The sequence below is a fragment of the Pongo pygmaeus genome, chromosome 7, assembly GCF_028885625.2.
Source record: "Pongo pygmaeus isolate AG05252 chromosome 7, NHGRI_mPonPyg2-v2.0_pri, whole genome shotgun sequence".
In the NCBI taxonomy this organism is placed as follows: Eukaryota; Metazoa; Chordata; class Mammalia; order Primates; family Hominidae; genus Pongo; species Pongo pygmaeus.
In genome coordinates this window covers 97,028,181-97,047,507 of record NC_072380.2, presented here as the reverse complement: position 1 = coordinate 97,047,507, position 19,327 = coordinate 97,028,181, and the positions used below count along the sequence as shown (strand labels likewise).

General features: G+C 37.5%; 1 protein-coding gene and 1 pseudogene across 7 annotated transcripts in view; both read right to left on the bottom strand.

Annotated features, from left to right (window-relative positions):
- The window catches only part of RALYL (RALY RNA binding protein like), a 722,957-nt gene that overhangs the window by 232,811 nt on the left and 470,819 nt on the right, over positions 1-19,327 (bottom strand). The gene's annotated exons all lie outside the window — the stretch shown is intronic.
- On the bottom strand, positions 4,665-9,952 carry LOC129042869 (26S proteasome regulatory subunit 7-like; annotated as a pseudogene).

Here is a 19,327-nt window from a genome sequence, read left to right as displayed (position 1 = left end):
CTCCCATTTCATAGGTTGCCTCTTCACTCCATGATTGTTTCCCTTGCTGTGAAGAAGCTTCTTAGTTTGATGCAATCCTATTTTTCTACTTTTACTCTTGTTGCCTGTGCTTTTGGGGTTATAGTAAAAAAACATTGCCCAGATTAATGTAAAAAAAGCTTTTTCCCTATGTTTTTTCTACTAGTTTTACAGTTTCAGGTCTTATGTTTAAATCTTTAATCAATTTTGAGTTGATTTTTGTATATAGGGTAAAACAAGAACCAAGTTTTTTCCTTCTGCTGCATTAAGATGTCCAGTTTTCCCAGCAACACTTATTGAAGTGATTATCCTTTCCCCATTGTGTGTTCTTGGGACTCTTTAATTGACCACATATGTGTGGTTGTATGTCTGGGTTCTCTCTTTTGTTCCTTCAATCTATATATCTGTTTTTATGCCAGCATCAGGCTGTTTCGATTACTATAACATTGTGGTATATTTTGAAATCGTCTTATTGGATGCATATTTGCCTTTATTCGTATCTTGTTATTTTGTCACCTAACATTCCAGATTATGGAATTCCAAGGCCTCTTCCAGATAAATTCTATACTGATGAATATTACATATTATTTAACGCAGAAAGGCAAGTCTTATCCAGAATTGTTTCGTATTACAAATATGCGTTCTGAAGTTAAAGAAAAAAAAAACTATGAGGAGTGAGAAGTAGCTTAGTTCATCAATGGCCGTTGGGGGAGGAATTAAATAAATGAAATACTTTGAGTGTCCATTTGTCCATTTAAATTATTTTTCTTTTATTTATCCCCAAAAAGAGTAGAATTAACTGATTATGAATATATTATCTTTCTCATATTATTTCTGTCTGTAAAGTGCCCAAAAAATGAACTGAGCAAAAAGGTGTATGGGATCATGAGAAATAAAAATAAGAATCAAAGGATTTACCTAACAGAGCTTGCATTACAAGTCATTACATTAACTATCTTAGTAATTTCAATGACACAACTGTCTTCAAGATGTAGTGAGAGAGTGAATGAATACCCCAAACAAAAAAAATTACAGAATTTTTGCAGAAAATAAAAGAAGTTTCTGGAAAACTTCTGTAGAGTACTTCATAGAACCCTAAAAATTTCACTGTACTACAAGTAGTTTGAATAGGTTCAGTGATTTCGCCAATTATGCAACACATTTTTTAATTATTACAATTTTTCGTGTTTCAAGTAACTGAGCTAATCAAGATACTTGTCTATATAGAGCAGTAAGTTACTGTAAAACTTAGATTTCAGTGTCCTCAAAGGATCAGAAACTATAATAAATTTGATCATCCATGTGGAATAAGGCCTTCATCTATCAGGAAATCAATTAACCTAATCAGTTGAGTGAAATAATAATGTTGTTTTCACTCAGGTATTTTTTCCCATTCGATGTGCTTCTATCAAGAGTGTTCTGAGTACAGATATACAATACTCAACAAGAGGAAACATTGGAAATTATAAGACATGAAATGAAATGAAATAGACTCATAGACCCTAAGATCATTTTATGCATATGGTAGGCATTTAATAAGTGATTGTTAATTGATTTAATGAATCCATGTAATATAAGAATACATTTTGTATTTTGTTGATTTGAAATAGAATAGGTTAAATTAAACCTCAAGGAACAATATTTCTTTGGCTGAATTAAAAATTCTAATTAACATTAATTTAAACCATCAAGTTTGTCATATATCAGAACACAAAAAATGAAAACATGATTACCCCTGGATTAGAATTCATGAAGTTGCCATTTTTGTCATTTCAAAGTATGTGAAAGACATTTTCTAACATGGAAAGACTATTTGTAATATTTAACATGAAGGCAAAGTTAATTCAGTTAGAGTGAAAGTATTTGAAATTTTTACCCTGTTGCCATGTTATTAGGTGGGTTACACAAAAATAAAGGCACATATATAAAATGAAGGTTTTAGACATCAGATGAAGTCAAATTATTTTTCCCATCATTGGGGGGAATAAGAAATAAAGAATCAAATGTTGGAAAAGGAAGTGATTACAACATTTATGATGATGAAAATGTGTTTGAAAAAACTTTTAAAAACATTATGATGTAATGGTTGGGTGTGGTGGTTCATGCCTATAATCCCAGCACTTTGGGAGGCCGAGATGGGAGGATCATTTGAGGTCAGGAGTTTGAGACCAGCCTGGCCAACATGGTGAAACCCAGTCTCTACTAAAAATACAAAAATTAGCCGGGCATGGTGGCGTGCACCTGTAATCCCAACCACTCAGGAGGCTGAGGCAGGAGAATTGCTTGAACCCGGGAGGTAGAGGTTGCAGTGAACTGAGATTGCACCATTGCACTCCAGGCTGGGCAACAGAGCTGGACCCAGTCTCCAAACAAACAAACAATATGATGTATTAGTATAGCAAAATAACATGCTGGCAGTTTGCCAAACATGATGTTCTCTTTCACGCTTGGTCCCCTCTATGCATGTTGTTTCCTTGGCCTGCTTCCTTTTCCTCTTTTCTGCTGATATATAGCTTTTCATGTTAGAAGGCTCAGTTTACTTCACCACTTTTGTGATACTTTTTCCAACTGTTCAAGGCACAATTATTGTCAGTTTTGCTATAATGCTTGTTTTGAAAAAGTAAATTTGTTCTAAAGGAATTGATATAAAGAAAAAAATTAAGGTTGCTTATGCATGATTTCCTCCATGAGAAACATGAGGGGAATGCATAAAACTGCACCAGCTGTGTCCAAGCTAACTGGAGATACACAAAATGTACCCTAATCCACACATACCACAAACATGCACCAGCTCTCTCCATTTACTTGGTCTTTTATAAGCCACACCTATCTGCACCTAACACAACCTTTCCTCTGATTTCAGCTCACCGTCCTCCTACTTCCTAATAATTCACAAGCTGCAGCCCTTTTAATACTCACTTCCAAAAGCAAACCAGATTTTATGGTAAAAATACCCACATTATTGTATCATTTACGTGTTTCTTAACTATTCACACACACACAAACATTGTCATTTTCATTAGATTCTTATTTTAAAAAATATGGCAGTGACAAAATTTTTGAATGTTGAACTCCAAGCTCATTTTATCATTAGCCCTGTGTTTTTTAAATTGTATAATTCTACATGGTGTGATAATTTTTCAGGAACACGTATGTCATATTTATAACAGAACTGACTATACTACCATTAGTAACTTCTGTGATTCAGTAGTTGCATATTGCATATTGAGTTGCATTTATTTGTATACTTACCTATTTTCTCCACTAGAATGTGCAAATGTCCTAAATTGGGAGAGAATCAGGTAATAGAAAAGAGCTGAATAGTGCTGAGGAGGGTGGTGGAATGAGGGCTGGTAGTGGAGACGATGGTGGGGGTTGGGTAAAGAGCAGGAAGGGAACTAGGATGAAGACTAGTGCAGTAGCCTCACCTGGTGGCACAGAGTTGATGGGTTACAATGGGTAGAGAAAAAAGTAGACTGTATCTTCTCTCTGAGCTACGATCAATCAGTCAATCAACTGATCACTCAAACCCACTGATTTCACCTCACAACTGCTCTTCTGTTTCTTTCCTTCTCCCCTGTTATGGATTCGATATTTGTGTCTCAAGACATTCCCATGTCAAAACCCTAGCCTCCAATGTGATTGTATTTGGAAATGGGGCCTTTGGGAGGTAATGAGAGTTAGATGAGGTCATGAGGGTAGAATCCTCATAATAGGATTAGTGCCCTCATAAGGAAAGACACCAGAGAGCTTGCTGTCTCTTTGCTCCCACAAAGAAGTCATGTGAGCACACAGCAAGATGGCGACTGTCTACCAGCTGACAGGAGGCCTCAGGTAAAACTTGCTTTGCCAGCCCCTTGATGATTGACTTCTCTACCTCCTAAACTGTGCAAAAAATAAATTGCTGTTGCTTAAACTTCCCAATCTATGACAATTTGACAGGACAGCCTGAACTAATACATCCTCATAAATATAAACTGTACCCTGGCATGTATGTAAGGTATGCATATATGCCATGTATAGCCTTTCAAAGTCTTGATTGACTTCTCTCACCTATAGAAAAAAGTTTGGGTATCTTAAAATGTCATGCCAATTCTTGCATGATTTTAACTCTGCATACCTTTCCAGACTCAGGTCTTCTCAGTTCTGACCTTTCAAATACTAACTTCTTTGTAGTTTTCTCATCAATGCTTTTGTCCACACAAATTCATTGCTTAGGATGTCATTTCTCTTCATCTTCAAATGCAATCTTCTAATTTCTTTAATATGGAGCTCAATCATAAACTTTTCCAGAAATTTTTACCTCAGGCTACTCTGTGCTTTCATAATTCCCATTGAGTCTCCTTATCATTGCCTTGGGCATATCTGTTTATATTTGATTATATGCTCCTTGAAGGCAGTGATCATCTTCCTTATCCTAATTCATAGTGGGTACTCAATAAATATTTATCAAATAAACATAAATGGCCAGCACAGTAACTTGGCAGAAGTATCACGTATTCAGTAAATGACAATTGCTATTATTATTATCTTATAATGTTGAAGCCTTTGTTGTGAAGTAGTTATTAACAACTCCATAAAAGGTTAGGATTCCAATGAAAAGACGTGTTTTCATTTGAAAGCCTTCAGGGCTCAGTTGTGTCACGTTAGCAGTGAGTAGTGCTGAATTTGGCGTAATAGTTAATGATCTTATTTACATCTTCCAAGCAATCCTCAGTAGCATTTTTTTACCATGCTCTGATAAAAAACATACCAGCTTCAGCCGGGCATGGCTCAACACCTGTAATCCCACCACTTTGGGAGGCTGAGGTGGGCAGATCACCTGAGGGATCGAGAGTTCCTGATTGGGAGTTCGAGATCAGTCTGGCTAATATAGTGAAACTCCATCTCTACTTAATATACGGAATTAGCTAGGCGTGGTGGCACATGCCTGTATTCCCAGCAACTCAGGAGGCTGTGGCAGGAGAATCACTTGAACCCAGGAGGGGGTTCCCAAAACCAAAACCAAAACCAAAGCCAAAACAACAAAACAAAAAAACCCAGCTTCTACACAAAAGCTTCTAATCTCAGCCCCAGTGCTGTTTAGATGTAGTTGTGCTAACCATGCAAATCTGGTATCTTTTAACATCCATTGAACAAGTATGAATCTTATATGCACCCAATACAGGAGCACCCAGATTCATAAAGCAAGTCCTTAGAGACCTACAAAGAGACTTAGACTCCCACACAATAATAATGAGAGACTTTAACACCCCACTGTCAACATTAGACAGATCAGTGAGACAGAAGGTTAACAAGGATATCCAGGAATTGAACTCAGCTCTGCACCAAGAGGACCAAATAGACATCTACAGAACCCTCCACCCCAAATCAACAGAATATACATTCTTTTCAGCACCACACCACACCTATTCTAAAACTGACCACCTAGTTGGAAGTAAAGAACGCCTCAGCAAATGTAAAAGAACAGAAATTATAACAAACTGTCTCTCAGACCACAGTGCAATCAAACTAGAACTCAGGATTAAGAAACTCACTCAAAACCACTCAACTACATGGAAACTGAACAACCTGCTCCTGAATGACTACTGGGTACATAACAAAATGAAGGCAGAAATAAAGATGTTCTTTGAAACCAATGAGAACAGAGACACAACATACCGGAATCTCTGGGATACATTCAAAGCAGTATGTAGAGGGAAATTTATAGCACTAAAAGCCCACAAGAGAAAGCAGGAAAGATCTAAAATTGACACCCTAACATCACAATTAAAAGAACTAGAGAAGCAAGAGCAAACACATTCAAAAGCTAGCAGAAGGCAAGAAATAACTAAGATCAGAGCAGAACTGAAGGAAATAGAGACAACAAAACCCATCAAAAAAATCAATGAATCCAGGAGCTGGTTTTTTGAAAAGATCAACAAAATTGATAGACCACTAGCAAGACTAATAAAGAAGAAAAGAGAGAAGAATCAAATAGATGCAATAAAAAATGATAAAGGGGATATCACCACTGATCCCATAGAAATACAAATTACCATCAGAGAATACTATAATCACCTCTACGCAAACAAACTAGAAAATCTAGAAGAAATGGATAAATTCCTCAACACATACACTCTCCGAAGACTAAACCAGGAAGAAGTTGAATCTCTGAATAGATCAATAACAGGCTCTGAAATTGAAGCAGTAATTAATAGCTTACCAACCAAAAAAAGTCCAGGACCAGATAGATTCACACCCGAATTCTACCAGAGGTACAAGGAGGAACTGGTACCATTCCTTCTGAAAGTATTCCAATCAATAGAAAAAGAAGGAATCCTCTCTAACTCATTTTATGAGGCCAGCATCATCCTGCTACCAAAGCCTGGCAGAGACAAAACAAAAAAAGAGAATTTTAGACCAATATCCCTGATGAACATTGATGCAAAAATCCTCAATACAATAATGGCAAACCAAATCCAGCAGCACATCAAAAAGCTTATCCACCATGATCAAGTGGGCTTCATCCCTGGAATGCAAGGCTGGTTCAACATACACAAATCAATAAACGTAATCCAGCATATAAACAGAACCAACGACAAAAGCCACATGATCATCTCAATAGATGCAGAAAAGGCCTTTGACAAAATTCAACAATGCTTCATGCTAAAAACTCTCAATAAATGAGGTATTGATGGGATGTATCTCAAAATAATAAGAGCTATCTATGACAAACCCACAGCCAATATCATACTGAATGGGCAAAAACTGGAAGCATTCCCTTTGAAAACTGGCACAAGACAGGGATGCCCTTTCTCACCACTCCTATTCAACGTAGTGTTGGAAGTTCTGGCCAGGGCAATCAGGCAGGAGAAGGAACTAAAGTGTATTCAATTAGGAAAAGAGGAAGTCAAATTGTCCCTGTTTGCAGATGACATGATTGTATATCCAGAAAATCCCATCGTCTCAGCCCAAAATCTCCTTAAGCTGATAAGCAACTTCAGCAAAGTCTCAGGATACAAAATCAATGTACAAAAATCACAAGCATTCTTATACACCAACAACAGACAAACAGAGAGCCAAATCATGAGTGAACTCCCATTCACAATTGCTTCAAAGGAATAAAATACCTAGGAATCCAACTTAGAAGGGATGTGAAGGACCTCTTCAAGGAGAACTACAAATCACTGCTCAATGAAATAAAAGAGGATATAAACAAAGGGAAGAACATTCCATGCTTATGGATAGGAAGAATCAATATCATGAAAATGGCCATATGGCCCAAGGTAATTTATAGATTCAATGTCATCCCCATCGAGCTACCAATGACTTTGTTCACAGAATTGGAAAAACTACTTTAAAGTTCATATGGAACCAAAAAAGTGCCCACATTGCCAAGTCAATCCTAAGCCAAAAGAACAAAGCTGGAGGCATCACGCTACCTGACTTCAAACTATACTACAAGGCTACAGTAACCAAAACAGCATGGTACTGGTACCAAAACAGAGATATAGGTCAATGGAACAGAACAGAGCCCTCAGAAATAACGCCGCATATGTACAACTATCTGATCTTTGACAAACCTGACAAAAACAAGTAATGGGGAAAGGATTCCCTATTTAATAAATGGTGCTGAGAAAACTGACTAGCCATATGTAGAAAGCTGAAACTGGATCCCTTCCTTACACCTTATACAAAAATTAATTCAGGATGGATTAAAGACATAAATGTTAGACCTAAAACCATAAAAACCCTAGAAGAAAACCCAGGCAATACCATTCAGGACATAGGAATGGGCAAGGATTTCATGTCTAAAACACCAAAAGCAATGGCAACAGAAGCCAAAATAGACAAATGGGATCTAATTAAACTAAAGAGCTTCTGCACAGTAAAAGAAACTACCATCAGAGTGAACAGGCAACCTACAGAATGGGAGAAAATTTTTACAATCTACTCATCTGACAAAGGGCTAATATCCAGAATCTACAATGAACTCAAACAAATTTACAAGAAAAAAACAAAAAAACCCATCAAAAAGTGGGCGAAGGATATGAACAGATACTTCTCAAAAGAAGACATTTATGAAGCCAAAAGACACATGAAAAAATGTTCATTATCACTGGCCATCAGAGAAATGCAAATCAAAACCACAATGAGATACCATCTCACACCAGTTAGAATGGCAATCATTAAAAAATCAGGAAACAACAGGTGCTGGAGAGGATGTGGAGAAATAGGAACACTTTTACACTGTTGGTGGGACTGTAAACTAGATCAACCATTGTGGAAGTCAGTGTGGCGATTCCTCAGGGATCTAGTACTAGAAATACCATTTGACCCAGCCATCCCATTACTGGGTATATACCCAAAGGATTATAAATCATGCTGATATAAAGACACATGCACCCGTATGTTTATTGTGGCACTATTCACAATAGCAAAGACTTGGAACCAACCCAAATGTCCAACAACGATAGACTGGATTAAGAAAATACGGCACATATACACCATGGAATACTATGCAGCCATAAAAAATGATGAGTTCATGTCCTTTGTAGGGACATGGATGAAGCTGGAAACCTTCATTCTCAGCAAACTATCACAAGGACAAAAAACCAAACACCGCATGTTCTCACTCATAGGTGGGAATTGAACAATGAGAACACATGGACACAGGAAGGGGAACATCACACACCGGGGCCTGTTGTGGGGTGGGGGGAGTGGGGAGGGATAGCATTAGGAGATATACCTAATGTTAAATGATGAGTTAATGGGTGCAGCACACCAACATGGCACATGTATATACACGTAACAAATCTGCACGTTGTACCCTAAAACTTAAAGTATAATTAAAAAAAAAGAAAAAAAATAAAGATGTGAGTCTGACCCTCTAGATCAGGTAAACTAAATTCAGTCTTTCTATCCAATTTCCCTTGCTTCATCAGTGCTGAATCCAAAGTATCAGGTCTGTTAGTGGCCATCAGCACTTAATATTGCCTTGAGGGCCAAAGCCATCCAACTGATGAATTAGTTCCCACATTTTTCTCTGTACTTCATTGTCACCTCCAGCACCAACACCAAACTGAGCTCTTCCAATAGCATCAGTTTCATCAAAAAGATAAGGCAGGCGTTTCTTGTTCTGGCCACTGGGAAGAGCTCATGAACCATTCCAGCCCCTTTGCAGATATATTTCTGTAAAAGTTCATATCCAATAACTCGATGAAGCAAGCATCAGCCCTATTTAGCAACCACCTAAGCAGGGAGTGTCTTGCCTGCACCTAGTGGACCAAAGAGCACACTCTTGGGAGGCTCCATGCCAAGGTTAACAAATCTCTCTGGATGAAGTAGTGGGGTTTCAGCTACTTAACAATGTCTCAATCTGTTCCCTACAGCCAACAACATCACTGTATATGACATCAGGTTTTTACTCCACCAGCATCATGGTAATTGTTGGATTAATCTTAGAAAGCATGGGAATATGAATTTAATACTTACATTCTTCTACATCAAATTTCATCCCTGCCTCAATGTCAGTAGATCACTGAGTTCCGCCATAAACTTAGCAATCTGCTTCACACTGACAATGTATTTTGCGTTCTCAGAATCAGCATTTACTATCTTTCTACACCTTGCAACCTGTAAACGTTGTTCACCCTGGAGCATTTGCTTATTTGTAGCCAAATCCCAGAGTGCTGGTGGTGGCCAGGCTAGTGTCAGACTCTTTAATACTACTTAGATAATTAATTTTCTTAAGAAGTTGTTGAATGTCATTCTCAACCTGCTTAATCTGCCTAGAATAAGTGCTCTGACCACGATTTTTCAGCAAGGCAGTATCTTCTTTATTCAGAGCTCAAAAGTGTTTGTCATCCTTCTCATCCTTTTTGATTTTCCACTGATCAGCACTGAGGTAATCCAGCATTTTAAGAGATGCCAGTGCTTCAGCTCCTTAGTGATTACACCACCTTACTATTATTTCTTTTATGCACTGTTGCTAGTGAACTTTTAGCTTTCTGCAGGAAATGTGAAAGTAATAAAGAGACTCAAGAAAGAACTCCATGTTGAAATAGGTTTGTACAATTTTTCTGACCTTTTGCAGCCTCCTTTTAAATTCTTTGTCATATGCTTGTTTGCATTAAAAATGCTACACTTGTCTGGGCATAGTGACTCACGCCTGTAATCCTAGCACTTTGGGAGGCCAAGGCAGGTGGATCATTTTAGGTCAGGAGTTTGAAACCAGCCTAGCCAACATGGTGAAATCTTGTGTCTACTAAAAATACGAAAAAATTATCCGGGTGTGGTGGTGCATACCTAAAATCTCAGCTACTCGGGAGGCTGAGGCAGGAGAATCACTTGAACCCGGGGTGTGGAGGTTGCAGTGAGCTGAGATCTCGCCACTGCACTCCAGCTTGGGTGACAAAGTGAGACTCCATCACAAAAAAAAAAACAAACAAACAAACAAACAAACAAACAAAAAAAAACTATACTTGCAGGGCAGTGGAGGTCATTTTTATAGGAAGTAATTCATAAAACTGACAATTTAGCTGTAGTAATCAAGAGTTGTCCATTCCCATATAGACAATGTTAGGGAAAAAAAGGGTGAAAAGCAAAGTGCTTTTATATAACTTATGATATCAGTGGAATTTGAAATTTAGAACTAATGATTTTTTTTTATTTGGTTGGTAATTTAAGAGAAAAGTAATATCACTTGACTTCACTCTGAAGCACACATCCAGAAAAATCTATAGCTCTAGCACACCAGAGAAGTTCAACCTCCTATAAATGAAGAAATAGAAAGTGGTTTTATTTTCCACTTACGCTGTACATAAGTTTATTTCTTGAAAAACGCTATCTGAGGTGAGTAAAGGGAAAGTAGCCTAGGCTAATAATTCAGACTAGAAGTACATGCATTGAAGGTACATTGAAAATGTCATTAAAAAGTCATTTCACGTGGGAGCTGGGTTAGCCATAGCTTTAAGAAGTTTTCTTTAAAAACAGCTTTACCTGAGAAAGCAGCTGAAATAATTGCATCTTTCATTTTCTTTTATTGCACAAAATATCAATAAATACTGCTGGTTTTAAGCATTTTCTATTCAGAAGCAATCTTTATTCTTTTCTATTTCCAGTTTTATCACAAGTTTAAATTGTTAGATAGAATATGTTATAGGTACACTTTTCTGATTCAAAAAATCTCTAAAAAACACATTTTGTTGAGATCATTAAGAAATAGGCAAATTATTTATTCTTGATATTATAACATATCATTTCTTAGTAGGTAATCTATTCCTATTCCCATTTATACTTTCTTTTATTTCCTTTTAAGGTTATAAGTAGTACAATGACCAGGTTTAACTGTTTATATAATCTCCAATCTATACTTACTGCTATATGAAAATACCTGAACCATGTTATTCAAAATACATTTTACAAACATAATAATTTTAACTTTTTATTAGTCTATTTAATAAAAGACTAATCAAGATCAAATTTTATTTTATCTGGGACATTGACAAGTAGAGAAAAACAAGTTTAGCTTTGAAGGCTTAATAGATATAGCTCTGCCTTGATAAAATCTTTTGGCTTCTTCATTCCTTTAATTCTTCATTTCTTCCTTTAAAGTACAAGAGTGCATTACGGGCAGGGTGGCTCACACCTGTAATCCCAGCACTTTGGGAGGCCCAAGAGGGTGGATCATGAGGTCAGGAGTTCGAGACCAGCCTGGCCAATATGGTGAAACCCTGTCCGTACTAAAAATACAAAAATTAGCCAGGTGTGGTGGCATGCGCCTGTAGTCCCAGCTACTTGGGAGGCTGAGCAGAAGAATCGCTTGAACCCAGGAGGCAGAGGTTGCAGTGAGCTGAGATCAGGACACTGCATTCCAGCCTGGGTGACAGAGCGAGACTCTGTCTCAAAAAAAAAAATCTTTTAATATGTAATCAAGCCCAAGCAATAAAAAATATTTTGAAAGCATTATAACTTTTGCATTCATTTCTATGTTTCCCCATAACTCCAAGCACAGAAGGGCCTTAATAATCATTTAGTTGAGGCTTAATGATGGCATAACCAGCTATCATATAGCTTCTTGAAATCCAGAAGGCTGTTTTAGGATTGAGTGGGGATCTTAAATGGTCATTTGCTATTAAGCACGATCACACTAAAATTCTGGAGACAGATTCAGTTATCTCATGGACTCATTGTGAAATCAGTTTGCTCACATAACTAAATGCTAACTTGGACATGGGATTTGGGAGCACAGTGGGAATGTTAGGACATGGTTTTGACTGCAACGTTCTCATAAATTATCTATAGGAAAAAAGGGGTTATGCCTACAATCAAGCTTTGTATATTTGCATGCAAGCCGCAAACTAAGACCTGTTTCTGCTGTATGGACATCTGCAAAATCTCAGGGACTATTTGGAGAAAGGAATAAGCTGCATGTCTGATATAGTCATAGTACAAGCAACCCAAATTTGCTATCCATATCTCTACATTGGTGATTCCTGGTTTTTGCAATTGCAATTACTTGGATCAGAAAAAATCCAAAGAGAAAATATTCTTTCAAGTAAGGACATTTATAAAATATTATTGCTTATCATTTCATTTATTTATTTATTTTCCCATTTTTTCCAGCCTTATTGAGGTATACTTGACAAATAACAATTGGATATATTCAAGATATACAGTGTAATGCTTTGCTATACACATGCGTTGTGAAATGATTGCCACATTACACTAATTAACACATCAATTGCCTCACAGTTCTCTTTTTAGTTAAGATTCACCAACTCATGTGCTCTTTTTGTTGGTGACCAATAATATTTTTCCTCCTTTTTATTTGTACAAATCTATAGAGTACACGTGCAATTTTGTTACATGCATAGATTGTATAGGGGTAAAGTCAGGGCTTTTAGAGCACCCATCACCTGAATAATACACATGGTGGAGAAGACGATCTAACGTCTATGAACTATGGTGAAAAGCCAAGGAGAATATCTACAGAAAAGGGGGAACTCAAAAAGACAAACTTTTTGTATGTGACCAAACACATAAAACAGTGAGGAATTCCACAGAGAAACAAAGTTGGCCTTTCAGAGAAAAAGAGATGTTTGAATTTGATAATATTTGTATGAGCATGAAAATCATCAAATACTGGTTACCTAAGTCAAAAATCAACTCCTAAAATTTCATTTTATAATTCAGTTTTGAAAATATTCCTCAAGTATAAACTAATTTTTATCTTTTTGAAGTAAATTTTAAACTAATATTTGGGGAATTAGGTCTATTCCATTCAGTTCTCCTATCTCCTATTTAAGGAGCCGTTTGTAAGCCTCTATTAAGTCAAATTTCTTAAAAACATCCATAGAAAAGTAACAGAATTGGTGGACTGGTTATACCTTAATACATACTTTTGAAAAAAGAGATTCTTCAAATAATCTCAAAACCACCCAAGTCATCCAAAGTTACATTGTAATTTAAGGAATAAAAACATTTAATAAGCATATTTTAAAAGTTTAATGAAAAATTCAAGTTTATATTCAACTTAAATATTTATTTGCTAAGCCTTCAGAACAAAAATGTATTTCTCAAACAGCATAGAATTGGAAATACGATAAATCTTATTTGTGATGGGTTTTATGGTTTAAAAACCTTCAGTTTAACAAGTTACAAACATAATTACATTTTTAAGAACTCAGAGCTACTTAACAGTAGATAGCAGTAAATTTTAGGTCTTCCTTTTTTTTTTTTTTACATCTGCACTATTGGCATATATCTTCTTATAATCGAATTTTAAATAAACATAAGTAAGAATAAATCCAAGAAACAACTTTAACTCAAACTGTGCTTACTTTGTATACAATTTGGTTTCAAAAATTTAAGAAGAAATGTACCTTCTTCTAAATGTTCTGTAATCTTGGATTTCATGCGTAATAACCTAGTAAGCAAGTAATGACTACACTAAGAGCTAAACAGGAAATTTTATGAAATTTTATTGAGTATTCTCCATATGCTAAAAATATGCTAAGAATAAAAGACAAATGGTCCTGTCCACCTGGATTATACAGCCTTGATGAGATAATGATAAAAAGAATCACCTTTGAAGTACTTTTAAAGTACTGTGTAATCATCCAGAGTGTACAACTTGGCCTTTGGAAGGAGTAGGAAGAGCCAGAGATAACTACAAAAGAATGCTGTGTTTAGAGTAATGTTGAAAGATGGGGCAGTCACAGCCAATGTCATACTAAATGGACAAAAGCTGGAAGCATTCCCCTTGAAAACTAGCACCAGACAAGGATGCCCTCTCTCACCACTTCTATTCAATATAGTATTGGAAGTTCTGGCCAGGGCAATCAGTCAAGAGAAAGAAATAAAGGCATTCAAATCAAAGAGAGGAAGTTAAACTATCCCTGTTTGCAGAAGACATGGTCCTATATCTAGAAAACCCCATCATCTCAGCCCAAAAGCTTCTTAAGCTAATAAGCAACTTCAGCAAAGTCTCAGGATACAAAATCAATGTGAAAAGATTACTAGCATTCTTATACACCAATAACAGTCAAGCCAAGAGCCAAATAAGGAACGAACTCCCATTCACAATTGTCACAAAAAGGATAAAATACTTAGGAATACAGCTGATTAGGAAAGTGAAAGATCTCTACAAGGTGGACTACAAACCACTGCTCAAAAAAATCAGAGATCACACAAATTTAAAAAAAATCCATATTCATGGATAGGAAGTATCAATATCATGAAAATAGCCATACTGCCCAAAGCAATTTGTAGATTCAATGCTGTTCACATTAAACTACCATTGCCATTCTTCACAGAATTAGAAAAAACTATTTTAAAATCCATATGAAACTAAAAGGGAACCCAAATTGTCAAGTCAACCCTAAACAAAAGAAACAAAACTGGAGGCGTTGCACTACCCAACTTCAAACTATACTACAGGGCTAGACTAATCAAGGCAGCATGGTACTGGAAGAACAGACACATAGACCAATGGAACAGAATAGAGAACCCAGAAATAAGACTGTACACCTACAATTATCTGATCTTTGACAAACCTTACAAAAGCCAGCAATGGGGAAAGGATTCCCTATTTAATAAATAAATTGTGCTGGGATAACAGGCTAGCCATATGCAGAAGATTGAAACTGGACCCCTTCCTTACATCATATACAAAAATCAACTCAAGATGGATTTTTAAATGTAAAATGTAAATGTAAAACCCAAACCTCTAAAAATCCTGGAAGACAACCTAGGCAATAGCATTTAAGATATAGGTACGAGCAAAAATTTCATGACAAAGACACTCAAAGCAATTGCAACAAAAGCAAAAATTGAAAAAATGAGATTTAATTAAACTGAAGAGCTTCAGCACAGCAAAAGAAACTACCAACAGAGTAAACAGACAACTTAAAGAATGGGAGAAAATTTCTGCAGTTTACCCATCTGACAAAGGTCTAATATTCAGCATTTACGAGGAACTTAAATCCCAATGAGATACCATCTAACACAAGTCAGAATAACTACTATTAAAAAGTCAAAAAATAACAAATGCTGGCAAGGTTGTGGAGAAAAAGGAACACTTATACACTGTTGGTAAGAGTGTAAATTAGTTCAGCCTTTGTGGAAGACAGTGTAGATTCTCTGCAGATTTTACTAGTGCAATTACATGAACACATTTACAGAAACTGGAACTTTTTGGTTGATATGGTTTGGTTGTGTCCTCACCCAAATCTCCTCTTGAACTGTAGCTCCCACAATCCCCACATGTCATGGGAGCGACCTGGTGGGAGGTAACTGCATCATGGGGGCATGTTTTCCTGTGCTGTTCTCATGATAGTAAGTCTCATGAGATTTGAAGGTTTTATAAAGGGCACTTCCCCTGTACAAGTTCTCTTGCCTGCCACCATGTAAGATGTGCCCTTGCTCCTCCTTTGCCTTCTGCCATGATTGTAAGACCTCCCTAGTCATGTGGAACTGTGAGTCCATTAAATCTCTTTTTCTTTATAAATTACCCAGTCTTGGGTATTTCTTCATAGCAATACGAAAATGGACTAATACAGTCAATTAGTACTAAGTAGTGGGGGTGCTGCTGTAAAGATACCCAAAAATGTTGAAATTACTTTGGAACTGGGTAACAGGAAGAGGTTGGAACAGTTGGAGGACTCAGAAGAAGACAGGAAAATGTGGAAAAGTTTGGAACTTCCTAGAGAATTGTTGAATGTCTTTGACCAAAATGCTGATAATGATATGGACAATAAAGTCCAGGCTGAGGTGGCCTCTGATGGAGATGAGGAACTTGTTGGGAAATGGAGTAAAAGTGACTCCTGTTACACTTTAGCAATGAGACTGGCAGCATTTGACCCTGCCCTAGAGATCTGTGAAACTTTGAACTTGAGAGAGATGATTTAGGGTATTTGGTGGAAGTAATTTCTAAACAGAAAAGTGTTAGAGATTTGACTTGGGTGCTCTTTAAAGCATTCAGTTTTATTCATTCACAAAGATATGGTTTGGAACGTTTAAAATGTTTGGAATGTTTAAAAGGGAAGCAGAGCATAACAGTTTGGAAAATTTGCAGCCTGACAATGCAATAGAAAAGAAAAACCCATCTTCTGAGGAGAAAATCAAGCTGGCTGCAGAAATTTGCATAAGTAATGAGGAGTAAACGTTAACTGCCAAGACAATGGGGAAAATGTCTCCAGGGCATGTCAAAGACCTTCCCAGCAGCCCCTCCCATCACAGGCCCAGAGGCTTGGAAGGAAAAAATGGTTTTATGGGCTGGGCCCAGGCCCCCACTGCTGTGTGTAGCCTAGGTACTTGGTGCCCTGTGTCCCAACTGCTCCAGCCTTGACTAAACTGTGCCAAGGTACAGTTCAGGTCAGGGCTTCAGAGGGTGGAAGCCCCAAGCTGTGGCAGCTTCCATGTGGTGTTGAGCCTGTGAGTGCACAGAAGTCAGGAATTGAAGTTTGGGAGCCTCTGCCTAGATTTCAGAGGATGTATGGAAACGCGTGGATGTTCAGGCAGAAGTTTGCCGCAGGGATGGGGCCCTCATTGAGAAGCTCTGACAGGGCAGTGTGGAAGGGAAATGTGGGGGTAGAGCTCCCTACGCCGACAGTCCCCACTGGGGCACTGCCTAGTGGAGCTGCAAGAAGAGGGCTACCATCCTCCAGAACCCAGAATGGTAGATCCACCAACAGCTTACACTGTGCACCTGGAAAAGACACAGACACTCAATGTCAGCCTATTACAGCAGCCAGGAGGGAGGGCTGTATCCCACAAAGCCACGTGGACAGAGCTGGTCAAGACTGTGGGAGCCCACCTCTTGCATCAGCATGATCTGGATGTGAGACATGGTGTCAAAGGATATCATTTTGGAGCTCTAAGATTTGACTGCCCTGCTGGATTTTGGACTTGCATAGGGCCTATAGCCCCTTCGTTTTGGCCAATTTCTCCCATTTGGAACAGGTGTATTTACCCAATGCCTGTACCCCCATTGTATATAGGAAGTAACTAACTTGCTTTTGATTTTACAGGCTCTAAACAGAAGGGACTGGCCTTGTCTCAGATTAGATTTTGAACGGTGGGACTTTGAGTTAATGATGAAATGAGTTAAGACTTTGGGGGACTGTTGGGAAGGCATGATTGGTTTTGAAATGTGAGGATATGAGATTTGATAGGGACCAGGGGCAGAATGATATGATTTGGCTCTGTCCTCACCAAAATCTCATCTTGAATTATAGCTCCCATAATCCCCAATGTGTCTTCAGAAGGACCTGGTGGGAGGTAATTGAATCATGGGGGTGGGCTTTCCCTTGCTGTTCTCATGATAGTGATTAACCCTCACAAGATCTGGTGGTTTTATAAAGGGCAGTTCCCCTGCACACACACTCTTGCCTGCTGCCATTTAAAACATACCTTTGCTCCTCCTTCACCTTCTACCATGATTGTGAGGCCTTCCCAGCCATGTGGAAATATGAGTCCATTAAACCTCTTTTTCTTTATAAATTACACAGCCTTGGGTATTTCTTCATAGCCATGTGAAGAAGTACATAATACATTGGTATAAGACATTGTGAAATTTTTTACATAATTTTTATAATCATCACTTTGTTTGAGGGAGATCAGATGTCTGACATTTCTCTTTCTCAAGGGATATTCAACATAAATTGCTAATTTGTGTACAAGCATTGTGTTCAATATGAGTTGAATGTCCAGCAGAAAGAGTTGTGTAACTCCTCAAGTGGGAAAAGTATAAAAAACAACAAAAGAGCTTTGAAGTCCTTCATCTGTATTTTTAGGGGAAAAAATATTAAAAGTGATCCTAGGCAGAAAGTCCACGACCAGGATCCAATTATCAGTGGGAAATTAGTGCAAGAAGTGGGAGGTTATTATTAGTTTTTTTATTTTTTTCAGCAGGAAATAGTCAGAGAAGATGCCTTAAAATGAAGAAAAAAAAAGAGCCCTGCTTCAGAGGAACAAGCTCTCAAGAATTTTGATGTAAAATAAGCAAGAATCAGCACCAATCCCCTTGGGGGGGTTTTGAGATGAAATTAAGAAAGATGAATATAAAGAGAGAGTGAAAAGACTAGGAATTGGTTGAAATGCGCATTTGTAGTTTGCAAACTGCTCTATTTACAAAGAGATGCAAAATATTTGGTGTTTGACAGAAAATAAATTAAGTTAAGCTTATTTTAATAAGTAGATAATTTTTTGAGAATTTTTCATTTACTTAGCTATGGTATGAATCTAGGGCAGGAGTTGGGACACACCTCCATTAGTAATGGAAGTACACCATTGACTTGAGGTCTGGACTGTAAAAAGTGAATGGCCATCTTATATGACAGGGTGTTTTGAATCCTTGACATTTGATGTGGACAGACTTGATCAACAGCATGCTCAGCTCCATAATCTTAAGCAAATTAATGCAAGAACAGAAAACCAAATATCACATGCTCTCACTTATAAGTGGGAGTTAAACACTGAGCACACAGGGACATAAAGATGGGAACAACAGACACTGTGAACTAATAGAGTGGGGAGGGAGTGGGGAGGGAGAAGATGTGGGCTGAAAAACTAACTACTGGGGACTATGCTCACTACCTGGATGCAATATACCCATGTAACAAACCTGCATGGGTACCCCCTCTATCTAAAATAAAAGTGGAAATTAAAAAAAATGCCCAGAAGCACATGGGTGTTCCAAAATGGTAATGCCCAAATGGCCCTGCCCAAGCCCAGAGACTATTCATGATCATCTAGTGTCAACATTTAGTGAAAAGGGATGACTGCCGAATTACTTTGGTTTAACTTATAGAGTCAAAGTGTA